The 27,778-nt window shown below is 42.4% G+C and overlaps 1 protein-coding gene across 1 annotated transcript in view; it reads right to left on the bottom strand.

The window, feature by feature from the left end:
* LOC143926614 (interleukin-12 receptor subunit beta-2-like) overlaps window positions 1–25,696 on the bottom strand; it is a 127,976-nt gene extending 102,280 nt beyond the window's left edge. The window contains exon 1 of the mRNA XM_077450515.1: window positions 25,534–25,696. The gene's annotated coding sequence lies outside the window, so the exon portion shown is untranslated. The remainder of the gene's footprint in view (window positions 1–25,533) is intronic.
* Window positions 25,697–27,778: the final 2,082 nt, after the last annotated feature.

The raw sequence follows: 27,778 nt of genomic DNA on the forward strand, positions 1-27,778 counted from the left end.
GACTGTCCTAAAATACAAGTATACTGGGGGAAAATAATAGAAGCAAGTTTTAATGTAACAGGTGAAAGGATTAGAAGCGATCCCTGGGTGTGCCTATTTCATGGCACAGTAGTTAGAGAGGAAGAGTATGGACAGTCTTTGACCCCCTGTTTGTTGAACTCTGCCAAAGCCTTGATTCCACGGAAATGGAAAAGTCAGGATCCCCCCACAATGAAGGAATGGGTAGAGAGACTGGAAAAAATAAGAAATATTGAAGCTACGATATATAAGTCAGAAAATGCGGAGGAGAGGTACCTGAATAAGTGGAGGCATTGGTTACAATTTAGAAAATCTGACAATTACTGGAAACTACTCGAATGCTAGTGACCCCTAATAATGAAAGGACCGAGTGAGAGGGGTAGGGAGGGAGCGGGAGGGGCGTAAAAAAAGGGATTTATATTGGAGATAATGTTAAAAGGATTGAATTTTGTAAAAACCGAGATTGTTTGTTAAATTTGAAAAATAAAGAATTTAAAAAAAAAAAAAAAAAGATAAGTTCCCAGTGACACCATTGATCTTTTTAGCTATCTGTAAGGAGGTAATTCTTCCCAATGACCACAAGTGTAAGGACCATTCTTCCCACTGACCATCACACTAATGTATCATGAGTTGTAGATTTATAATTTTTAGCAGGGGTTCATTGAGACCGGAGAACTATTTCCTCTGAGTTGAAAAGGTTGAGAGAGGCTGCTCTAGGAGGTAATTTAAAACTTGTATACATGTGATATTGTAAACATATGTGATCATAAGTGACTCAAACTTATACTAGACTCCAGGTCCTAAATACGTCCATCAATTTAATATCCACTGACCCCATGAGTTATCTGAAATAAGTTAGAAATATAAATTTTGATATAGAACAAATGAAGAATTGTGTTTAGATACCCATCATTATTGTAAAGACATAGAAACTGTGACTGCATCTAAATAAAAATATATATAACATGTGTTATCCCAAGACAAATAGGCTTTCATAGGATATGCAGGAGTCATGCAATTATCCATATAAACATCTATTTTGTGTGATATTAATGTCAGGAAAGGGTCCGTCCGCTGGTAAGATCCATCATTTGGCATGCAGTGCTGAGGTCCACCAGCAGGTGTCTCCTGGCAGTTTGTAACTGTCTGGAGAGACTTTCCCTGCTGGTGTTATGTCATCATTGGGCCGCAGTACTAGCGTCCATCAGCGGATGGATCCTGGCAGTAGGGAGCAGGCAACACTTCCTGCGCTCAGGTGTTACTTGAGGACAATTAATGCAGTCTTATAAATACCCGGCAAGCCCACACATACTTGCCTTGGTATCTCTCTCCCTGGGCCCTGACCTTGAGCCTGCTATCCTGACCTTGAGCCTGCATCTGACCCGACCTGATCTAATCCGATCCCATCCTGGACCTGTCCCTGTCCCTCCTGTTTGCCTTGGATCCCTGCTCTGCAGCCCATCCATCCGTACTCGCCCTGTCCTGTTTATTTCCCATCCTTACCTATCTGCTGATCCCCCTGTGTATGACCTCGGCCTGGCTTTTGTTACGATTCTGGTATTTCCCTTTATTTGTACATATCATTGTTGTTTGTGGTTTTGGGTTGGTTGTGCACTATTATATTCACTTACTTTTTGCCTATGTAAATAAACACCATTATTTTTCACTTACATGTGTTTCTGGTTTCCTCTGTGCAGGGCCGTTTTTAAGGCAGGGCAAAAGGGGCAGCTGCCCTGGGCCCTATCACTGTTGTGGGGCCCAAAGTAGCTGCCTCATACTTGCCAACTATCCTGGTTTAAATTCCCTCGTCCCTTGAGGTTTTAGTCCTGTGCTGTGTCCTGATATCTCAGTGTGAAGTGCTGCTACTAATGCTGCCCAGCTCTGCCCTATTGTGTACAGGTGACTCACCGCCAGACCCTGTGTTTACATGTAAATAACCGTCATTCATATGTAAATAGCGGCGGCCAGCGGCATTGATATGTATATCTTGTCCCCCTGAGGTTATATCCACAGTAATCTCTAGCAACCAATCAAAAAGCAGAAATCATGTGCTGTAACCTCTAGCACAGGGATATGCAGTTAGCGGCCCTCCAACTGTTGCAAAACTACAAGTCCCATCATGCCTCTGGGTGTCATGAATGTGGCTGCCAGAGTTTTGCTATGCCTCATGGGACTTGTAGTTCTGCAACAGCTGGAGGTCCGCTAATTGCATATCCCTGCTCTAGCAACTAATCAGTGAGCCATAATGTGTGCTCTAACCTCTAGCAACCAGTCAGTGAGCGGTAATGATACACTGTAACCTCTGGCAAACAATTGCAATAGCCACCCGATCTGATTCAGTAAACAGATTTTGAGTCTAGCTGCTATTTATTGTATGTCTCAGAGCAGGCGGAGAGCAAAACTGCATGGGGGGGGGGGGGGCCCCAAGAAAAGTTTTGCCCAGAGTTCAATCAATATTAAAGATGGCCCTGCCTCTGTGCAGTCCACACAGTCTGGTCTACTAATTCAATTCACTGACAATGAATTAATCAAATTTATACGAAGTGTATTGTATTTTGTAATAGTTGCCAGGGTCCTTGAACAATATAGACATATATTCATAAGCCCCAATATATAGATAGATGCCTTTTATGAAAGAGGACATATTTTCTTTTAATAAATAATTCAGAACACATTTTTCTGCCCTCAGACACACCTAGTGGCTGAAGATGATATTACCTGGACTCACCAGGTAAATGATTAGAGTTCTCCAACCAATGGAGAATACAGCCAAAACCTTCTGGGCTGAGTTTATGATAATTTTATGAGCTTATTGTCCCAGATGATATAAAGGATGTGAGGGCCATAGAGAGAGGATCACACACCCACATGCTGGATACACCCCTAGACGATCAAGAAGCCTGATGATATTTGACCACTCCCCATCTTGCTGGACCTTATGACTGGAACCACTCAATGTACATAGATGTTGTCAGATAGCTTCCCCTTTTAAACTGTTGGTAAGATACAGACGTTACAAATATTCATTATTTTTTTTCTCAAAATTATAGGGATTGTATTGTATAGTTTATGTGTTAATATTATCATGTGCAGTGTGTATGGTAGCTTATCATTATCATTTGCCCATATTTATTGTCTAGGCTGTGTATTATTAAAGCCGTATTTTGGGTGAATTCAGCCATAAACTTGTATTACATCAATTTAAATGACTGTGGTCCCAGGGAGAGTATTTATCTCCCCATTCAATTTTGGAACTCTGTTGGATTAATATTTCTTTTAAATTGGCAATATTTATCTGTTGACTTCGTGAGACATACTTTGGATTCCTTCCGACCGGAGAAATTCAAAGGACTGTTTCCCCCGAGCGACAAGGGATAATGCATATTACATATTACCGCATATATTTTTCTAACAGAACAATTTGGGCTCTCCTGAGTTATTTGTAAAATATTAAGAAATATCGTTTTATTGCCGTGTTGATGTTTTAATAATGTGTGTGTGTGAAATATCAGTCGCTGGAAATTCCAGTTCTGTATGAAATTGTATAACTTAACTTGTTAATTAATAAAGTCAAATTATTTACTTATTAATTTTGTTGGGAGATATTTATACATTGATAAGAAATCCCCATAAATTAATGAACTCGGGAAAGGATTGTGGTATGTACTGATTAAACTAAGTTCACAAATTTACCGTAAGGTTGGAGGCACTGAAAAACAAAACATGAGATCTTAATTAAGATTCCATACCACACTCAAATCGGTCCGCCCCGTGTGAAAGCCATAAAGCTTTCCCTTGTGTTGCATTACTTCACATGTGTGTTGCACTAAGGCAAGCCCTTTACTGAATTGCAGTGCATTGGGCTCTACTGTACAATGTTTTGGGGTGCCATTCACACGACATGGCACTAGAACCCACCGCACGTAGAACAGGTGTGTTGCTTGCTATACATTGTAGTAATTAGTGGTAATGTGCAGAAAGATGTTGAAAGAAAGTTGTGGATGTCAATGAGTCTGGCATGCAATTTAAAAAAAAAAAAAAAATCACCAAATTATTTGAAATCCATCAATTCCCTTTAAGCAAATAATCTACAAGTGGTTTAGATTTTAACCACTTGCCTACCATTACCAGGCACTAACACCCCCTTCCTGCCCAAGCCATTTTTCAGCTTTCAGCTCTGTTGCACTTTGAATGACAATTGCGCGGTCATGCTACAATGTACCCAAACAAATTTTTTATAATTTTCTTCACACAAATAAAGCTGTCTTTTGGTGGTATTTAATCACTGCTGGGTTTTATATTTTTTTTACAAAAAAAGACAAAACATTTTGGAAAAAAAAAAGGTTTTTACTTTGTTAATGTTGTAACTAAGTAATTTGTCGCCTTCACTGATGTGCGCTGATGAGGCGGCACCGATGGGCACTGATAGGCTGAACTGGTGGGCATTGATGAGGTGGCACTTATGGGCACTGATGAGGTGGCACATGTGGGCACTGATGAGAAGGCAGTAATATGCCGCACTTATGGGCACTGATAGGTGGCACTGATGGGCACTAATAGGCGGCACTGGTGGGCACTGGTAGGCAGAGGCAGGCATTGATAGGCAGCACTGGTTGGCACGGATAGGCAGCATGGATAGGTAGTACAGATGGGCACTGATGGGTGGCACTAATGGGCATTGATGGACAGCAGTGATGGGCATTGATGGGCAGCACTGATTGCCAGCACTGACTGGCATGGCTAATGAGCACTGATTTGTGGCACTTGAGGGCAGTGGTGGGCACTGATTGCTGCCACTGGTGGGCACTGTATTTTACACTTTATTTCTTTATTATAATCATGGCACTGATAATCAGTGCCCTGATTACATCCCTAGATGTCCACCTGTGAGGAGATGCCGCTGATTGGCTCTCCTCTCCTCACAGTGTGAGGCAAGGAGCGCAGATTACTGGCATCTCTGTGTTTACATGTGACCAGCTGTGATTGGACACAGCCAATCACATGGCTCTTTACACAGATCGGGGTTGCACCGTGTCCTAGCAACACAGTGTGGCCGCGATTGCCACACTGCGTGGCCCCGCGGCGTCCCAGAACAAGAGCTGTACTGCCCTGTCATTTGACAGTGCACTGGTGGCAAGCAGTTAAAGGACTGCTAATTTCTCCAGGCATGGCTTTCCCTGCAAATTCATCCCACATTTTATTGTGGGATCTGCAAGTAACTCTTGCAACAGTTGGGGTCAAAGCTCATGCATCTACAGCCAGAAAAAGGTGTCAAGCATATCTCTATGTCACTCTGCTTTCTCCGCCTATCAGCACTGATTGGCTCTTTAAGCTGCTTCTTCCTCTCACACTTTAGCCCTGCTGTACAAGGACTGTGAGAGGCTGATATGAGACCAAATTTGGATACTTACACTGCTTGCATTTAAAAATAAATTTAATTATGGATTATTGATTTCAGAGCTGCATTAATTTGTGTCTTTTAAATCTGCCTGCAGCTCAGTTTTAAGTGTGTGGTACAGCCAAGAACACTACTGAATCATCCTGAGAGGGAAAAATCTGGTACTGGTAATGTGCTAGATATCACGTATTGATGACCATCTTCAGGATGGAAATATTTCCAAAGAAAGCAGCAGTATACAGTCATGTGCAGGGCTGTTTTTTAATCATTGGAGTCAGTTAGTGCACAACCTTTTTTTTTTTTTTTTAAAGTGATATTAAAGTGTTGCTAAACCCAGGAGCCTGCATTCACTATATCTGATCTCCCACGGTACACAAGACATGGAAATGCAATTATTTTAGTAAATATAAACTGCTAAATACGTTTTTCTCATCAGCAGTTAGAGCAGCCTTGTGACTTCTATCAGTCCGGCCAAGCACTGGTTAAAGCATGTAGGAGGAGTTTTCTGACTGTCCTATGAGGCTGCAAGACCCCTGACCCTCTATCTGGACAGTGCTGATTGGCCCTGTGCTGATCACATGCACTCTCCCAAAAATAAAAAAACAACTCTCTAGCAATACACACCAAACTGAGCATGTGCGGCCTGACTCCATATGCTCTGTTTTATCAGAAAATTATCAGGGGACAGTGGAAGAAGGGGAGGATCAGAGAAGACAGGATCAAACAGCCTTTTTACACAATGCAGAAAATTAACCCCTTAGGTTCCACAGTGAGTTTAACAATAATGCTGTACTGCATACATGATTTTACGTGGGTTTAGTAACACTTTAAAGGTTCAGATTGTTTAAAAAAAATAAAAAATTACAAACATGTTATACTTAGTATAACATACTTAGTAATAAACAAAGAACCCAAAGAAAGTGATAAAGGGTATCATAATGTAGTAATTTAATTAAATTTCTTCAGTAGATAAAAGGACATTTACATTTAATGGTGCTAACGTCAGCAATGGCCGTTCCAATGGCCGTTCCAATGGCCAGAAACTGTGCCCAAAGACAAACCAGAAATTACGTCAACGATGGTGGACACACATTCCCAATGCATTTCGCAAAACTGCATCATCAGGAAGCTCCTCCAAAGACAAACCAGAAGTTACAGCAACAATGGCGGACACATAGCCTCAATGCATTTCGCAACTCTGCGTCATCAGGAAGCTCCCAGAGGACAAACCGAAAGTGACATCAATGATGGCGGACGTGCAACCTCAATGCATTTCGCAACTCTGCTTCATCAGGAAGCTCCCCGAGGACAAACCAGAAGTAACGTCAATGATGGCGGGCGCACAGGCTCAATGCATTTTGCAGCTCTGTGTCATCAGCTTCCTAAAGGCTGAACAACCTTCAGCCTTTACAACCACAACATGGTACCCCCGAGGACCAGGGATCCTCTAGCCCTGTGAATCTGTCGGTGAGGTCCATGTCTCTCCCCCCCCCCCCCCCCACAGATCTTTAAACCGAGATCTACACTTTTCCCTTTTCTCAATACAAACCCGAACATCTGGGCATTTACTCAACAAGTTAGTAATGCCATAGAACAAAGTAATTTCCCGTCCAGTAAATCTCATAATTTGACCCATGAACAGCAACAGGCACTTAAACAACTTCAGGCAAATTCTAATATTATTATCAAGCCAGCGGACAAGGGTGGTAATATTGTTGTTATGAATGTTTCACAATATATCACCATGTGCTCCAATATCCTCAAAAACCGTGATTGGTACCGTCCTATTTCCACCTCCTTAATTTCTCATTTTGACTTGGAGTATCGTAAAATCATTTTTAAAGCTTACAAATCTGGTATCATTGATAAAAATACTTGGGAATTCCTAAACGTTAAGGACCCAAAACTCCCAACGTTTTATGCACTCCCTAAGGTGCATAAATCGTTAGTGGATCCACCTGGGCGACCTATCGTTTCGAGCTGTCAAAGTCTTACTGAAAATGCAAGTTGTCTAATCGACAACTATTTGAATCCTCATGTAATCTCCCTTTCCTCTTATGTAAAAGACACTATTGACCTTTTAAAAATACTTGAAGGTATTTCCTTACCCCGGAAATGCTGGCTAGTCTCGATTGACGTTGAGTGTTTATATAATGCTATTCCACATCATAAGGGCATACAGGTTACACGTACTTATTTGGAAGAAAGAGGTTCAGCTTCCTCTAAATACAATGAATTTGTGATTGATTTACTGGATTATATCCTTAGACATAATGTGTTCCAGTTTAACCAATCCCACTACCTCCAGGTGCAGGGGGTTGCGATGGGGACCAAGTGTGCCCCATCGTATGCCAACCTGTACCTGGGGGGGTGGGAAAAGGATATCTTCTCAAGAGAGGATCTCGCTCTGTTTTTGGATAATATTCTGGCCTGGTACAGGTACATTGACGATGTCCTGTTCTTCTGGTCAGGATCTGAATCTGAGCTGAAACGTTTTTTTTGATTTAATCTCTGTTAATTGTTTTAATTTAAAATTTACATTGAAATATAGTCAAGAATTGATTGAATTCTTAGATCTAATCATTAAAATTGATTCAGAAGGTAACCTTTATTCCTCACTTTATAGGAAACCTACGGCAGGTAACACCATACTGCATGCAACTAGTTTTCACCCTGATCCTCTACTACAAAGTATTCCCTACAGTCAGTATCTGAGACTCAAACGTAATTGCAGCAACAACGACGATTTTCGAATCGCAGCCAATGACCTGTACGACTCAGGATTCGTGGCTACAGCCACGCTTGCTTGAAGAGAGCTTACAACAGAGTAAAGGCAAAGGATAGAACCTCTCTCCTTTTTTCTACCAAAACTAAGACAAAAACGAATACTGTACGTGTGATCACTAAATATTCAAATCAACATAAGCCCTTTAGGGACATTTTGCGACAATTCTGGCCATTACTGCTGGCTGATCCCATTGCCAGTCAGTATATACAGGAATTGCCGGAAATCACGTTCAAAAGTGTTCATTCTCTCAAAGATCACCTGGTAAAAAGTCATTTCACTGATAGTATGACATTGACTAGTCCCAAACAATTAGGAACATATTCCTGCGGTCAATGTGATATATGCCCCTACATTAACAATTCTTCTAAAGTCAAACTACCCAACGGTAGGTGTTTTTTTCCTAAGTCCCGCGTGATCTGCTCCACTCCAGGCGTTGTCTATCTGGCGCAGTGCCGGTGTGGAGGATTTTATGCGGGGAAGACCAAACGATCCTTTTCAATACGTATCAAAGACCTGTCATGGTTATGCAGTGATCTTCCTGTGTTTGCTTACCTTCCCTCATGTCTTCAGACTAAGAAGCCAGCTACTTCCACCTGGTGGTTTTTATAACCTCTCCTCTAAGCATGGCTCCACCCCAGGCCCTATCAGGGAGCCTATATAAACCTGTGCACTGCAGGGCTCAGTGCTGATCAACCATTGTGTATTCCTTTGTGTATTAGCTTCCTGTTTCCTGTCGTGTGCTCTGCTTCTGATTTCCGTTACCGACCTTGGCGTGTTCTGACCATCCCTGCTTGCCTGTGACCCTGACCTATTGGCGTGTACCCGACTATTCTGTTCTGCTTGTGGCCCCGACCTTGGCTTTGTCCCTCACCATCCCTATCCTCCTGTTGCCTACTGTGGGTGTGAGCTGGGGGACCCTGGGGGTCGCGACCTGGAGCCAGTTGCAGCCAAGACCATCTTCACCACTCGAAGCTCTGGTGAACACCAGCTGGCTCTTAGACTCCGCGCCCCAGGGAATCTCACGCTCTATCCCCAGTGGAATCTGTCCCCGTCTGCAGCAGTCAGCCGTAGGGTCCACAACCTCGCGGTGCACTCCGCATCCCTACGGTGTGCACCTGTCACCTCGCCTCAAGGTGACCTGACAGTTTGATCAGCCATGGACCCAGCTGACGTGCCGCTTCCTGCAGATGATCCATTGCAGAGCTTAGTTCGGCGACTTGAGACCCAAGAATCGCATCAGACGCAGGTGATGCAATTCCTTCAGGATTTGGCATCCCGTTTTGAACAGGTTCAGGCCTCATTAGGACCCCCAGTTCAACAACCTCAACCACTATCTGCGACTGCACCTATCGCACCAGTCGCATCCACGCATTCATTAGTACTGCCAGCTCCGTCCCGTTTCTCTGGGGACTCCAAGGCCTGCAGGGGCTTCCTCAGCCAATGCACAATTCATTTTGAACTTCAGCCCCAAAACTTCCTGTCCGATCGGGCAAAAGTCGCATATATCATATCCCTCCTGTCCGGCGAGGCGTTGGCTTGGGCCGCCCCTCTGTGGGAACTGAATGACCCAGTGGTTTCTAGCCTGTCTGATTTCTTGAAACTTTTTCGGAATATCTTCGAGGAACCAGGTCGTGTCTCCTCAGCGGCTAGCGCTCTTTTAAGTCTCCGTCAAGAGGCCGCTTCTGTGGGACAGTATGCTCTTCAGTTCCGTATCCTCTCAGCTGAATTGAGCTGGAATAATGAGGCCCTAGTTGCAACCTTTTTACATGGCCTCTCTGATAGAGTGAAGGATGAATTAGCAGGAAGATCCCTTCCTGCTGATCTGGACAGTGTCATCACCTTGTGTAACCAGATCGATATTCGCTTTCAGGAGAGGGCCCTGGAAAAAAGACGCCAGCACTCCCCGTTCTTTAGGCATCCTGAGTCCCCAGTCCCTTCTCCTCGATTCGAGGAGCACCCCCTGCCTACCGAGGAACCTATGCAGTTGGGCTGGACTAAGTTATCTCCCGAAGAACGCGCTAGGCGCAGAACTCTGGGCCTATGCCTCTATTGTGGGGCTAAAGGTCATTTCCGTGACACTTGTTCTCTTCGTCCGGAAAAACGCTCAGGGCTAATACATCTGGAAGGTGGAGTATTAGACCCTGAAATATCACCTTCACCATCTCGTCTTCTCCTTTCTGTGTTGCTTCATGTCGGTGCTTCCTCTCGTTCGGTCTCAGCACATCTTGATTCCGGAGCCGCTGCCAATTTCATGGATTGGGAAACTGCATCCTCCATGAGACTTACCCTTTTGCCCCTTACAACACCATTGGTGGTCTTGGCGATTGATGGCACGGTTCTCCCAGGGGGTCCTATCCGCTTCCAGACTATTCCTGTTAAGATGTCAGTAGGGACACTCCACCAGGAGTGGATATCCTTCCTTGTCTTACCTAAGGCTTCATCTCCTATCATATTAGGTCTTCCTTGGTTTCGGCTCCATTCTCCACACGTTGACTGGTCTGCTGGACGGATCCTGGCTTGGGGTTCCTCCTGTTCCTCTTCCTGTCTACTCAAGGGTACCCCAAAGGAGAGACTTCCCGTTACCACCACCCCAGTATCTTCTGCTTTTCCTGCTGTATATGGCGATCTCTGGGACGCGTCCTGCAATAGTCGGACTGGTGCACTCTCTGGGTCATGTGATACTCTGGATGAGGAGCCCACCTATGAACCTGAGTCGATCATTCGCTCCAGTTCGCATAACCATTTACCTCTGCCTGTCCCTAATCTCCCTTGGACGCACAGCCAGGCTAACTTGTCTGCAAGTTCCAGAGTCGCTATGCCTTGTGATGCGATTGAGATGGTCGCTACATCTGACAATACTAATCAGTCGGCCTCCACACCACTTATGCCAGTCCAGCCCATGCCCTATGAGCTTCCTGCTTCTTGTTCAGGACCTTCTGTGACCCAGTCTCACCCTACTACTACTATGTCCGTTCAAACCCATTTAAGAGGCTCAATCCATCCTTTGGATAGAATACCTCATTCGGCCAAGAGGGGTTTTCAATCTTTTTCTCAGGGTTCTGTTTGTGTTTCTGCTATCCAGCTTAAATCTTGCGACATGTCACCCTCTAACCAACCTGACCTCAGGGATCCACTGACCTCTGCCCAGTTTGGTGGTCCTGTGATGGATGCCCAACTCAACTTTAAGGGTGAGGGGGTCCCTGCTCAGACTCCTGATCTTCTCATGCCCTTACCCATTCCTAAAAAGCCTTTAGTCCTCAAGTCCTCTCGTCCTCTCCCTACCTCTGCTTTGGTTTCTGAGGATAATCTAAAATACGAGGTTAGTCAAGTTTTGGATTCCCGGCTCCGTAAAGGCATTCTTCAATACCTCGTACTTTGGAAAGGGTTGGGTCCTGAGGAGAGGTCTTGGATCACTGCATCTGAGGTCTTTGCTCCCTGTCTGTTAAGGAGGTTCCATCTGGAGTTTCCCTTTAAGCCTGGACCCAGGCAGGGAAGGGGGAGGCCTCGTAAGAGGGAGGGTACTGTCATGGTTATGCAGTGATCTTCCTGTGTTTGCTTACCTTCCCTCATGTCTTCAGACTAAGAAGCCAGCTACTTCCACCTGGTGGTTTTTATAACCTCTCCTCTAAGCATGGCTCCACCCTAGGCCCTATCAGGGAGCCTATATAAACCTGTGCACTGCAGGGCTCAGTGCTGATCAACCATTGTGTATTCCTTTGTGTATTAGCTTCCTGTTTCCTGTCGTGTGCTCTGCTTCTGATTTCCGTTACCGACCTTGGCGTGTTCTGACCATCCCTGCTTGCCTGTGACCCTGACCTATTGGCGTGTACCCGACTATTCTGTTCTGCTTGTGGCCCCGACCTTGGCTTTGTCCCTCACCATCCCTATCCTCCTGTTGCCTACTGTGGGTGTGAGCTGGGGGACCCTGGGGGTCGCGACCTGGAGCCAGTTGCAGCCAAGACCATCTTCACCACTCGAAGCTCTGGTGAACACCAGCTGGCTCTTAGACTCCGCGCCCCAGGGAATCTCACGCTCTATCCCCAGTGGGATCTGTCCCCGTCTGCAGCAGTCAGCCGTAGGGTCCACAACCTCGCGGTGCACTCCGCATCCCTACGGTGTGCACCTGTCACCTCGCCTCAAGGTGACCTGACAAGACCACATTAAGCCCATAATAAATAAAAAGATAGTGACGGCTATCAGCAGACATATAGGAGTTCATCATGCATTTGACCCGGATTTGATACATTTCTCAGCCTTGGAACATATACCACTGAACTCACGAGGGGGTTCTGTTGACAAGTTGCTTCTTCAAATTGAGGCTAAATGGATTTTCACCCTAAAGGCCACTCAATATCCTGGTTTCAATGAAAATATTAGTTACAGATCTTTTCTATAATCTACTTGCAGGTATATTTCTCTAGCGTGATTCTCCCGAGTCCATCTCATGGGCCCTGTGACTGGATGCCCCCTCTCCTTTCTCTTTTTTTTTTTTTATTATCGCATGGTTGTTATTTTTGTATTTATTGTAAATTTGTAATTTATTTTTGAATATAGACAATTACTGTATAATTTCTTTCCTCATATATCTATATGGTGTGTTGGCCCTCTGGGTGTGAGATCCTTGGACGCAGTTTGGTGGCTTATGACACTGGGATCTCTGTTATTGCCTCTGAACTGCGCCCACATGGTGGTGTTCCGCTTTGCGCTGGCGCCCTGTTGGATTAAAATCGATCCCTGTATCTCCCTGGTTTATTGTCACCGGGCTTGTCCGCTATCTATGGGAGGACATATGGACACCCAGGGTGTCCCTTTATGCATTTAACTGCCTGGGATGCCCGCCTTTTGGGTAGGTTTCTGTGCCTGCGCCCACCTATGTGTGGATTAGTCTCAGTCAGCTGAGTAATCTGCCTGCATTTTTCCTTTCTCTGCTTTGCGGAGGCTGTGTTGTCCATCCCCATTCGCTAGTACTGGCTGGCTGCCGCTCGGTTGGAGTTCGTTCTCCATCACAGCGGAATTATGGGTAATGTAGTCTTATCCTCAGCCTTTCCACCTCTGAGCATACGCAGAGCCTTCTCCATATTGTCCGCATCGAGCCGGTGACGTCAGACGCCGGCTCGATGGACGGGGGATTTATAAGCCAGGCTGCTCACATAACAGTTAGCGCACGGAGAGTATTCGAGAGGATACTCGGCGGCGCTCTGTCTAACCAGTTAGTTACTAGTGAATCTTGCCAACTCTTGGTATTAAGTTTATAGGTGGTTTATCCCTACTGATTAATTTTTACTCTGATTGTTCCTAGGGAATTAACTGACTGGCAGACATCTGAGTTTGCTACCAGCCCTCTTGATCAGCTAACTTGTAATCTAGCTGATTTTTAACAATTTGTAACCATTAGCCTGTGAAGTGGATATATTCAGCCTCGCTGGCTATAGATTATTCCCACGGTAGTAAGTACAGCCTTATTACTATTTTGCTTTTTTTATCTCCTTGTCTCATAGTCTATTTTTGTTTAGCTTTTTTTCAGGGCTCAGTTTATATCACTTATATTATTTATATATTTCTACAAATCTCTCCTGTTTCAAACAGTAATGTTCTATATTGAATGAGGCTACTGCACCTTTCCTCATTGTTTGAGGCTGTCGTATTGAAATTGATATATTCTGTTATTTAATTATATAATTTTTTGATGTTTAAAATAGCCCTTCTTTCTTTATGCTCTTTTTTATTTGGCTGGATTTTCTTCTCTTATAATTTGTACTTATCCATTTCTGTAGCCTTGATTTACCCCCGTCTATGTCCTCCATGTTGTTGGGCAGCTATTGGTGAGGCCAGGGTGATGCACCTTTTTTACATTTTGTGTTCGGTTTCTGGCATGTGGGTGTTCAGGCAATAGACGGTAAGCGCCATTTTGATAGATCTCGCACTCATGGGTCCGTACTTACTACTTATTTTTAATGCGATTTAGCCATTATTAATCACAAATATCCATATACAATTGTGTATGTAATTTTTGCTTTTTTGTACACTAATTATTATTAATCTATTGCTAGTTTGCACTTCCCCTGATGAAGCTAATGCGAAACATGTTGGGATAAAGTGCCGTCTGCCTCTCAATTTTCACCTTTGGGATTCCTCGCATTGAGTAATTGTTTGTGCAGAGTATTCTGTATTATTGCATATTATGTATGCTGTTTTAACTGTACCAATAAATGTATATAATTTTTTAACTATATTTTGTTATTTTGGTATAAAAGCACCGCAAAAATCCCCCTTTTCTTCCCCTTTTGTATAACTTTAATTATTTATTTAAGAAGAAAGAACGTTCCAGAGCATATACATGCACAACATATTACAGACATGTAAAACATTACTTGATAAGGTACTGTTACCGAATAGGGTCCATGTGACACAAGTATAGTAATCTTGCTATTTTTTGAAAGGCATGGTCAGTACCTTAGAAGGGACAATAATGCTGTAGTAGGAAGACAAGGTTGGGGAAGGGAGCAGCTGGGATCATCTCCTTAGGGGTCAGTCCCACCTGCGATTGCACCCACACCAAGATTAGATGCCAGAACCCCAGTGGGAATTCTGCAAATAGCTGCAGGAGGCAGCCCCATTGAAAGCAATGGGAGGCTGCAAGCTAATCATGGCCACTCATGCGTGCAAAAGCGATCGGCCCTTGCCACAGGCAGTCTGCTCGTTTACAACCTTAACATTTTTTAAGGGTACCCCCTACTAAAGATAATTTTATCTACAGCTCAGCATTAACATGGTCATTAAGCTTGTAGAATAATAATAATAAGATTTTTTTTGATCAGATCCAATGCAAACCCATTGTACAATTCTAAACACACCATGTGGTGGTCCAATCTCCTACCCGCCATCTCTTGTCCATGGCCATCATTATATAGGAAGCAATCCTTCTTATATCTGTTTGCCCTTCAGGCAGCAATTGAGGAAACTCAAACACAAACTTTCTGTTTTATCAGTCCTGCTTATCTGTCTGGCTGATACAAGTATTGTATACCTGACAGGAAATTCCCAAAAAAATAGAGTTGAAGAGGAAACTGCAACACGGAAATGCAGACAGAAGCCTTTATTCGGTTTACAGAATTTCACAATAGAATATATTGTTTTCTGACTTCCTCCAACCTCCCAGAAACACAATTCTAATCTCTGTGTGACATTTCTAACCTTTACACTCCAAATTGGGCAATGTGTACTTCCAGAACTATTGAGGAACTAACATTTCTGATAATAGAATAAACAAGGTTGTCTGTTTCTGCTTAAAAAGGCCACATCCCTAATATGTATCGATAAAGAGATCTCCCCACAAAAAAATTGGGGTCGGGCACCTGAATAGGTGGTGGCTACAGCGGCCATGAATAGATTTGCGCTGTGCATCCATAGTACACAGAGGGGGGTGGCTGGAGAGAGGGGGCGGCGCCTGTGTGCCCCTTAATGGACCACTGCTTCAGAGTGATTCGGGGGGGGGGGCGCTGGGATCGCCTATTAACCATTGCTGACCGGGCCATAGCTGAAAGACGGCTACAGAGCGGTCTCTTATTCTGGGAGGATGCGGACGTCCCCCTGGGGCGCGCTCCTGGAAAAATCTGTGACCGTCGGGTCTTCCCGGATGACGCTGGTAGCGGCTGTTTAACACGCGATCCCTTGTAAACAAACCGGCGTCATGTCATGACGTTGGTTCCTCCCTCCTTCCCCTCTAAAACTTTGCCCGTCGGATATTTCGACGGAAACAGTCCGATGGAGCCCACACACAGTCGGATTATCCGGCAACACGGTCCGATCGGATATTTTCCGTTGGAATTTCCGACCGTGTGTACAAGGGCTAAGGGGTAGTTTTTAGATCTTTTAACAGGATCCTTATGAAACATCAATCCTATGTAGCCTTGCTCAAAACATATTCAAAATAGACTATAAAAACCTGAGGCGTATGCAGTATGATTGCAGGATAGTCATGTACCGGTGTTTATCCGGATCCAACTGCTAATATGCTCCAGCTTGTCATGCTCTGCTTATCTGACTCCGTGTGTGCTGACAATTTTCATCAAGGCATTACCATATGTACTACGATTGTTAAAATCTTCCCTGAAGAAGGAGGTTTAGGGACCCCAAAACGTGTTGGCGATTGGTTTATATACAACATTTGTACTCACATTTAGTGTTTTCTTTTTGCCTTGTGACCATAGACCACATTTTTCATGTCTTTTGTATCCATGTTTTATACTGTTAATTTATTTTAAATATTTTTTTGATACTAAAAAAAAATATATATATATTTAATACTATTATGCTGGACCTTTGCACATTCCTTGAGCCTATAAAGTCCCAATTTTTTTGAGGGGAAATATCTTTCTCTAACATTTCTGATAATTTATATTATATCTGTACCGTGCCACTGTTCTATATGTACCCTTGTTCTATCCCTACCCTTGCTCTATCTCTACCCTTGCTCTATCTCTACCCTTGTTCTATCTCTACCCTTGTTCTATCCCTACCCTTGTTCTATCCCTACCCTTGTTCTATCCCTACCCTTGTTCTATCCCTACCCTTGTTCTATCCCTACCCTTGTTCTATCCCTACCCTTGTTCTATCCCTACCCTTGTTCTATCCCTACCCTTGTTCTATTCCTACCCTTGTTCTATTCCTACCCTTGCTCTATTCCTACCCTTGTTCTATCCGTACCCTTGCTCTATCCGTACCCTTGCTCTATCCGTATCCTTGCTCTATCCGTACCCTTGCTCTATCCGTACCCTTGCTCTATCCGTACCCTTGCTCTATCCGTACCCTTGCTCTATCCGTACCCTTGCTCTTTCCGTACCCTTGCTCTATCCCTACCCTTGTTCTATCCCTACCCTTGTTCTATCCCTACCCTTGCTCTTTCCGTGCCCTTGCTCTACTGACCTTCTTGCTCCTTCACTTCAGTTACTTCTTCAGAGTTTCTCACTCAATAATTATCACTTCATTGCTTCCTTCTCTAAAATCTAACAAAACACTCTAGCTGGGTTCACACATATGCGAATTGGATGTGAGTTTCCCTGCATCCAATTCACTTGACAGGCAAGTGTGACCGGCTCTCAATGTAGACGATTTACACATGTCCGGGGCAGCCACGGTCTGGGGCATCTTTGGATCCAGTTCAGGTGTGAATTCAGGCTAAAATTCGGACCTGAATTGCACCTGAACCAGTGTATGCACCGGACCCCAGACATGATATCCCGCGGCCACACATGTGTGAACCTGGCCTCACTGTCAATTATGCACAGCTTATCCAACACTTCTTCCTACTTCACTATATGACCAGACACACACTGGTGGTTATTTACAAAAGGCAAATCCACTTTGCACTACAAGTGCAAACTACAAGTGCAAAGTGCACTTGGAAGTGCATTCACTGTAGATCTGAAGGGAAGATCTAAAATGAGGGGAAGCTCTGCTGATTTTATCATCCAATCACGTGCAAGCTAAAATGTTTTTTTATTTTATTTTCCTTGCATGTCCCCTTCAGATCTACAGCGACTGCACTTCCAAGTGCACTTTCAGTGCAATTTCAAGTGCACTTTGCACTTGTAGTATGCACTTGTAGTGCAAAGTGGATTTGCCTTTCGTAAACAACCCCCACTGTCACCTTATATACAGATTGCTCATTCGCTTTCCTCATTTTTCTATCCTTATGCCTCTATATCAGCCTGTCTCAACATTTTAACCCCAAAGGAACCCTTAAAACTGCAGGTCTATAGGAACACCCTATACTAAATAATTTATCTATAGCAAATGGTACATTTGCTTGATGATTAAGTTGCAGATATAATAATTATTAAAATTAAACAAAAAGTGGTGTATTTAGTGATCAAAATCATTCTTTTGTTTTTGAATTTAGATACTAGTACCCAAATACGCATAAATATGGATGTTAAATCACCTGTAGTAGTCACTAAATAGGTTTTGTATATTTGTGGGAGTATTTAGGAAAAGTGACACCCATAGGGGATAGTTTTTCAACACTGCGCTTTACACGATAAAATGGTTTTCAGTAATAATCATTAAAAATAATTACCATCATCAAAAGACAAATGCAGATAGTTAACACTGTAGTGACCCTTTACCTTGGTGGCCAATGTGATGCCATTACACTAGTGGTAAATGTGAAGCTTCTTATATTGGTGGTCAGTATGGTGAACCTTACATTGGTGGTCAGTGTGGTGCCCCTGATATTGGTGGTCAGTTTGGTGCCCCTGATATTGGTGGTCAGTTTCGTGCCCCTGATATTGGTGGTCAATTTGGTGCCCCTGATATTGGTGGTCAGTTTGGTGCACCTTACATTGGTGGTCAGTTTTGTGCCCCTGATATTGGTGGTCAGTGTGGTGCCCCTGATATTGGTGGTCAGTTTGGTGCCCCTGATATTGATGGTCAGTTTGGTGCACCTTACATCGGTGGTCAGTTTGGTGCCCCTGATTTTGATGTTCAGTTTGGTGCCCCTGATTTTGGTGGTCAGTTTGGTGCCCCGATATTGGTGGTCAGTTTGGTGCACCTTACATCGGTGGTCAGTGTGGTGCCCCTTACATTGGTGGTCAGTGTGGTGCACCTTACGTTGGTGGCACACCAAGCATCCATTAGATATAATATATAATAAAATATGTTTTCTGTGTTATGGGTGCTAAAAAAAAAAGAAGAAAAACATAATAGAAACTGTAATTGCAGGAAAGTTACAGTGTGAAAACATTGCTAATGTAAAAATAGTTTGGTAATATTTGCAGATATCTTTTTTTTACATCTTTTTTTTAAACCACAGTAACTAACTACCTGCAAACCACTTGATAAGCCTCATCCAGGTTTATTGAAACGCTAAAGCACCATTCGACTCCAGAAAAGCTGACTATAAACCTTCATGGGAGAGTTGAATGGTTTTCCACTGTGTACATGGCATGAATTTAAAAAGTAAATATATGTACAGTCTCTATTAAAAAAAATAGATGTACTCAGAAAGCACATGGGAGATACCAGATAATATCAAGACAGCGTGTCCGGGTACAGGAAATGTGTTTGTCTGTTGAACGAGAATACTTAAATAAAAATTCTTAAAAGCAAAAATAAACAAAATAATTCTTAGGCCGCGTACACACGCGCGGACTGTTGGCCCAACCTTGTCCGCTGAACAGTGTTTGGGCGGACAGTCCGCTCGTGTGTGGGCTTTCAGCGGACAGTTTCAGCGGACAGTTGGACGGACAAGGTTTTACGGAAATTCCGAAAAACTGTCCGCTGAAACCTTGTTTCAACGAACAGTCCGCCCGTGTGTAGGCTTGTTCGTCAAACTAAGTTCCGTGCATGCTCAGAAAGGATTTTCAAGCCGAAAGTTATAATGCAGTGTATAGGACGTCGTATTTTGCGTCCCGTCGTACGTGCCGTTCACGTCATCGCGCACGGTTTCAGCAAACTGTTCGTTCGTCGTGTGTGGCCATGTCCGTCCATGCTAAGTTTGAGCGGACTGTTCGCTCAAACTGTTGGACGGACAAAGTTGGGCCAACAGTCCGCGCGTGTGTACGCGGCCTTAGGGCCAGTTCACACCACATGCGTCCAGTCCAGTGCGTCTTTTTTTTTGCATGAAAAACACATGGAAGGTAGATTATATGGTTTTCAATGGCATAGTTCACACCAGTTCTTGCAGTTCCAGTGCCAGAAAAAAAAAAAAAGTAGAACATGCTGCACTTTTCCTGCACTGTACTGTAATGCTGTAAAACGCATCAAGAACGGACTGGAACACACACGTCCTTATTGAAGGTAAGGAAAAAAGAGGGGACAAAAATGTAACTGCCAGTGCAATTAAGAAAAAAGAAATAAAAAAGTATTATGGACAGAACTTGACAGTGTTGTTGTCATTGCAGTAATAAGGCTTCAACCACCTTATTCATAAAATAGAAAACCGACAAGAAAAAAATACCAGCTCTGCAGATCAGCTTTTCTGCTCAGTCAGTAATGCTTACTAAACAAGTGAATGATTGGCTGCCGTGTTATGTCTGTAGGTGTTATAACTTAGAAAATCCCAGCAAACATTGCCAGGGGCAACATGACTCCTCTTCCTTTTCTGTGATAGTGTCCAAAATTAAGCAATCATTTCCAGAGGACACTAATAGTTTTTACCTGTTGTTCCTATTATGAGGGACTCCCACCATCCCATCTCTGAGCTCCTAGATCTATCAGTCTGCTATGCCCACTATGAAGGGCTTCCACCATCCCTGCACTAGGATAAGATCCCAGGTCTACACACCTGCTGTGTCCATTATAAGAGGCTCCCATCATCCCTGTGCTGAGATCCCAAGGTCTGTACATCTGCTGTGCACTATGAGGGACTTCCGGCCATCCCATCGCTGAGATCCCAGGTCTACAAGCCTGCTGTGACCATTATGAGGGGCTATCACTATCCCTACACTAAAATCTCAGGTCTACACCTCTGCTGTGTTCATTATGAGGGTTCCCACCATCTCAGCACTATAATCCCAGGTCTACACCTCTGCTGTGTTCATTATGAGGGTTCCCACCATCTCAGCTCTATGATCCCAGGTCTACACCTCTGCTGTGTTCATTATGAGGGTTCCCACCATCCCAACACTATGATCCCAGGTCAACACCTCTGCTGTGATCATTATGAGGGTTCCCACCATCCCAGCTCTATGATCCCAGGTCAACACCTCTGCTGTGTGCATTATGAGGGTTCCCACCATCCCAGCTCTATGATCCCAGGTCAACACCTCTGCTGTGTGCATTATGAGGGTTCCCACCATCCCAGCTCTATGATCCCAGGTCTACACCTCTGCTATGTTCATTATGAGGGTCCCCACCATCCCAACACTAAGATCCCAGGTCTACACCTCTGCTATGTTCATTATGAGGGTCCCCACCATCCCAACACTATGATCCCAGGTCTACACCTCCGCTGTGTTCATTATGAGGGTTCCCACCATCCCAGCTCTATGATCCCAGGTCAACACCTCTGCTGTGTGCATTATGAGGGTTCCCACCATCCCAGCTCTATGATCCCAGGTCAACACCTCTGCTGTGTGCATTATGAGGGTTCCCACCATCCCAACACTAAGATCCCAGGTCTACACCTCTGCTGTGTTCATTATGAGGGTTCCCACCATCCCAACACTATGATCCCAGGTTTACACCTCTGCTGTGTTCATTATGAGGGTCCCCACCATCCCAGCTCTATGATCCCAGGTCTACACCTCTGCTGTGTTCATTATGAGGGTTCCCACCATCCCAACAGTATGATCCCAGGTCTACACCTCTGCTGTGTGCATTATGAGGGTCCCCACCATCCCAACACTATGATCCCAGGTTTACACCTCAGCTGTGTTCATTATGAGGGTTCCCACCATCCCAGCTCTATGATCCCAGGTCTACACCTCTGCTATGTTCATTATGAAGGGCTCCCACCATCCCTGTGAATGGTTTACAGTTTATTTTTTATACGGGGAATGTAACTGTAGAAGCTGGAACACCGAAAACTCCCAAGTGAACAGGAACAGAGTAAAGAATTCTGTCTGGGAGTTCTCACTGTTGGGGTCCAAGATCCGCATATAACTTAAGCGCCTCCAGGACTTCTCCCATCCTCTACCCCAGTATGTCTGGTTAGCTCCTACCCTATCCACCTTTAGGTGATTTAGTTAGCATCCTTTTTGCAGTGCTTTTGCTGTGCGTTTTGCATTTTTGCACATTTATGCTTTTTATTGGCCTGTTTGTTTGTTAGGCAGATTGAAAACCGCAAAACACAAATCACGGTAAACAGATCGGAAGGCGCATGCTCGGTAGCCAGCAGCGCCGTATCTAGGAAGGAGGAACGAGTGAGCTTCAAATGCCCACACTAAAAATGGGAACATGCTTGCTGGGGACAACAAAGTGAGTTTATTTAAAAAGATCATGAGTTATAATACCTACATGTGATACATATACCATTATGAATAGCATTAGGTGCGACCACCCCGGGGGTTATTAAAAAAAAAAAATATTAGGTGAATCGATCCTTAACCACTTGCCGACCAGCTGCCGTCATTATACTGCGGCAGGTCAGCTTGTTCCCGCAAATTGCCGTACTGGTACGTCGGCTCCTTTAAGAGCTATAGCAGGTGCACCTGTTGCACGGCGGGGGAGCCGCTATGTCCGCCGGCCACCTGCGATCGCGCCAAAGAGAGCCAGAACGGGGATCTCTCAATGTAAACAAACAGATCCCCGTTCTCATAGGGGAGTAGAGAGAGATATCTGTTCCTAGTGATCAGGAACAGCCATCTCTCTCCTCCTCCAGTCAGCCCCATCCCCCCACAGTTAGAAACACCTCCCAAGGGAACACATTTAACCCCTTGATCACCACTAGTGTTAACCTCTTCCCTGCCAGTGATATTTATAACAGTAATCAGTGCATTTTTATAGCACTGATCGCTGTATAAAATGTCACTGGTCCCAAAAAAGTGTCCAATCTGTCCGTCGCAATGTCGCAGTCCCGCTAAAAATTGCTGATCACTGCCAATACTAGCAAAAAAAAATAAAAAATTAATAAAAATGCCATAAATCTATCCCCTATTATGTAGACGCTATAACTTTTGCGCAAACCAGTCAACATAGGCTTATTGCGATTTTTTTTTTTCAAAAAATATGTAGAAAAATATACATTGGCCTAAACTGACCTAAAGAAATTTGAGGGGGTTTGAATATTTATTAAAGCAAAAAATAAAAAAAATTTTTTTCAAAATTGTCAGTCTTTTTTTTTTGTTTATAGCGCAAAAAAGAAAAAACGCAGAGGTGATCAAATACCACCAAAAGAAATCTTTTTTTTTTTCAAAAAATATGTAGAAGAATACACATTGGCCTAAATTGATTGAGAAATGTGTTTTTTTGTATTTATTATAGCAAAAAATAAAAAATTTATATATTTTTTTTTTTCAAAATTGTCAGTCTTTTTTTTTGTTTATAGCGCAAAAAAGAAAAAAAACAGAGGTGATCAAATACCACCAAAGAAATCTTTTTTTTTTTTCAAAAAATATGTAGAAGAATACACATTGGCCTAAATTGATTGAGAAATGTGTTTTTTTGTATTTATTATAGCAAAAAATAAAAAATTTATATATTTTTTTTTTTCAAAATTGTCAGTCTTTTTTTTTGTTTATAGCGCAAAAAAGAAAAAAAACAGAGGTGATCAAATACCACCAAAGAAATCTTTTTTTTTTTTTCAAAAAATATGTAGAAGAATACACATTGGCCTAAATTGATTAAGAAATTTGGGGGTTTTTTTTGAAAATTTATTATAGCAAAAAAAAAAAAAAAATATATATATATATATATATATATATATATATATATATATATATATATATATATATATATATATATATATATATATATATATATTTTTTTTTTTTTAAATTGTCAGTCTTTTTTTTTTTGTTAATAGCGCAAAAAAGAAAAAACGCAGAGGTGATCAAATACCACCAACAGAAATCTTTTTTTTTTTTTCAAAAAATATGTAGAAGAATACACATTGGCCTAAATTGATTAAGAAATTTGGGGGGATTTTTTTTAATTTATTATAGCAAAAAATAAAAAATGTATATTTTTTTTTTTTCAAAATTGTCAGTCTATTTTTTTGTTTATAGCGCAAAAAAGAAAAAACGCAGAGGTGATCAAATACCACCAAAAGAAATCTTTTTTTTTTTTCAAAAAATATGTAGAAGAATACACATTGGCCTAAATTGATTAAGAAATTTGGGGGTTTTTTTTGAAAATTTATTATAGCAAAAAAAAAAAAAAAATTATATATATATATATATATATTATATATATATATATATATATATATATATATATATATATATATTTTAAATTGTTAGTCTTTTTTTTTTTGTTTATAGCGCAAAAAAGAAAAAACGCAGAGGTGATTAAATACCACCAACAGAAATCTTTTTTTTTTTTTTTCAAAAAATATGTAGAAGAATACACATTGGCCTAAATTGATTAAGAAATTTGGGGGTTTTTTTTGAAAATTTATTATAGCAAAAAAAAAAAAAAAATTATATATATATATATATATATATATATATATATATATATATATATATATATATATATATATATTTTAAATTGTTAGTCTTTTTTTTTGTTTATAGCGCAAAAAAGAAAAAACGCAGAGGTGATTAAATACCACCAACAGAAATCTTTTTTTTTTTTTTTCAAAAAATATGTAGAAGAATACACATTGGCCTAAATTGATTAAGAAATTTGGGGGATTTTTTTGAAAATTTATTATAGCAAAAAAAAAAAAATTATATATATATATATATATATATATATATATATATATATATATATATATATATATATATATATATATATTTTTTTTTTTTTTTTTTTTTTTTTTTTAAATTGTCAGTCTTTTTTTTTTGTTTATAGCGCAAAAAAGAAAAAACGCAGAGGTGATCAAATACCACCAACAGAAATCCTTTTTTTTTTTTTTAAATATGTAGAAGAATACACATTGGCCTAAATTGATTAAGAAATTTTGGGGGGGGAAACCTATTATAGCAAAAAAGAAAAAAAAACATTTTTTTTTCAAAATTGTCAGCCTTTTTTTTATTTTTATTTTTTTGCTTATAGCGCAAAAAATAAAAAACACAGAGGTGATCAAATACCACCGAAAGAAATCTATTTGTGGGGAAAAAAAATATGTCAATTTTGTTTGGGTACAGCGTCACACGAATTGCAATTGTCAGTGCCATATCGCAAAAAAAAAAAAAAAAAAAAAAAAAAAAAAAAATGGCCCGGTCATTAAGGGGGCAAATCTTCCGGTCCTTAAGTGGTTAAAGAACAATATCTATCGGCAATGAAATATATCTATACAGATATAAAACTGTGCCTGCGTGGGTTTCCTCCGGGTACTCCGGTTTCCTCCCACACTCCAAAAGACATGCTGGTAGGTTAATTGGCTTCTGTCTAAATTGTCCCTCGTATGTATGAATGTGAGTTAGGGACCTTAGATTGTAAGCTCCTTGAGGGGAAGGGACCGATGTGAATGTACAATGTATATATGTAAAGCGCTGCGTAAATTGATGGCAATATATAAGTAACTAAAATAAATAAATAAAATATTATATGGTAGTTATATTGCATACAGATAAAAAACAAAACAAAAAAAAAAAAACATTATTGGTAGAAATAACTCCAAAATGAGAGTAGATTGTTAACAAAAGACTGACAGAGGGGCATGTAGGTCCTAAGGGGGGGCATTAGCAGCATAGTAAGTGACAGTTGCAGGACCTACCTTCATCTCTGGTTGCTGTGGAGCTTTTGCAGAGCTGTGATGGTGATTTCCCCTTTTATCTGCTCTTTACTACAAACCTCCCGCCTACCTGTGTCTTCCTCTTGAGTATCTGGGACATAAATGCAACCTTCTCAGAATGCAAATTTGACTGCCTGTCTGTCCTGTCTGTGCACCAGATACACACATAGATATGACCTCAATCTCACCAGTCGTGGGACAGGGGGGACTTTTCCCCAGCGAAAAGTTTACGGTTTGCCAGCAAGAGGTTTTATGGCACCACAAAGCACAAATAATACTGCCCTAGATTGAACTGGCAATACACCACGCCTAGACATAAACATTATACATTTCACAACGTGACCTCATCTTAGCAATACCATCAAAAGCCAGCCGGTAAAAATGTCATGTACACCCCGACACGTTCACATTGTTTAACCACTTCAGAGGCGATTCAGTTCGCATTGTGCGCTATACAAGTATTTCATTCATTCACTTCAATACCAGGCACTTAAACACCTTCCTGCCCAGACCAATTTTGAGCTTTCAGCGCTGTCGCACTTTGAATGACAATTGCGCGGTCATGCTACACTGTACCCAAATGACATTTTTATCATTTTTTCCCACAAATAGAGCTTTCTTTTGGTGGTATTTGATCAGCTCTACGGTTTTTATTTTTTGCTAAACAAATAAAAAAAGAATGAACATTTTGAAAAAAAATGTTTTTTTTGTTTCAGTTTCAAAACTTTGTAAATAAGTAAGTTTTCTCCTTCACTGATGGGCACTGATGGGGCTGCACTGACGGGCACTGATAAGGCGGCACTGATGAGCACCGATGAGGTGGCACCAATGAAGTGGCACTGATGAGGTGGCATTGATGGGCACTGATATGCGGCACTGATGGGCGGCACGGATGGGCACTGATAGGTGGCACAATTTGGCACTGATAATTGGCACAGATTGGCATGGATAGGCGGCACAGATGGGCATGGATAGGCGGCACGGATAAACACTGATAGGCAGCATTGTATTGTATTATATTGTATGGCTGGATGCCAATCAGTGCCAAACAATAATTGGCATCCATTGTGGGCACTAACTGGCATCCCTGGTGGTCTAGGGTGGCATACCTGGTGCTGGGCTTCCCTGGTGGTCTGGTGGCATCCCTGGTGGTCCAGTGTGGGCATCCTCGGGGGGGCTGCGCTGATAATCGATCAGCACAGACCCCCGTCAGGGGAGCAGCCGATCGGCTCTCCTCTACTCGCGTCTGACAGATGCCAGTGAGGAAAAGCCGATCACCGGCTCTTCCCATTTACACTGTGATCATCCGTGATTGGACACGGCTGATGACGTGGTAAAGAGTCTCCGTCGGAGACTCTTTACCGAGATCATAGTTGCGAGGTGTCAGATTGACACCCTGCAACAACAATGGCCGCAATGCTCTCCCCCGGGGGCTCAAAATCCTGGGGACGTCATATGACACCCGGTCAGGATTTTGGAATTGACAGTTTGTATATTGAGACAATCCTGCCATGAAGGTCAATGTTCGGACATTTCCTGTTCTGGAGTGACAACCGTTTCTCAGTTGTGTTCCTGAGTTGTCACCCTGTGACATGCATCCCTGTTAAGCCTTGTACACACGATCGGATTATCGGACGAGGGGGCGGTGAGGAGGGGGTCCTGTCTAAATTCTCCTTACAGATTTTTCTGTAATGTTGAACTTACCCTTTAAGGACCGCCCACCGCATATATACTGTGGCAGGGCAGCCATAATGCACGAAACGACATACCCGTACGTAGTTATTATTATTATTATACAGGATTTATATAGAGCCGACAGTTTACGCAGCACTTTAAAACATGAGGGGAGACATTACAATACCAAACAATTCAATACAGAGGGAATCAGAGGGCCCTGCTCGTTAGAGCTTACAATCTAGGAGGGAGGGTCAAGTTATACAAAAGGGTAATAGCTGTGGGGGATGAGCTCATGGAAAAAATAGTGCAGTTGTTAGAGGGAGGCAGGATAGGCTTCTCTGAAGAGGAAAGTTTTCAGGGATCACCTAAAAGTGGATAAATTTGGAGACATTCTGACAGATTGGGGTAGTGAATTCCAGAGGATGGGCGAGGCTCGGGAGAAGTCCTGGAGGCGGATATGGGAGGAGGTGATGAGGGAGATAGAGAGCAGGAGGTCTTGGGAGGAATGAAGTGAGTGATTAGGTTGGTAGTAGTTTTGTGCACGTGTCAC

Source organism: Lithobates pipiens, unplaced genomic scaffold (genome assembly GCF_037356315.1).
Source record: "Lithobates pipiens isolate NorthernLeopardFrog02 unplaced genomic scaffold, aLitPip1_a1.2 Scaffold_23, whole genome shotgun sequence".
Taxonomy (NCBI): Eukaryota; Metazoa; Chordata; class Amphibia; order Anura; family Ranidae; genus Lithobates; species Lithobates pipiens.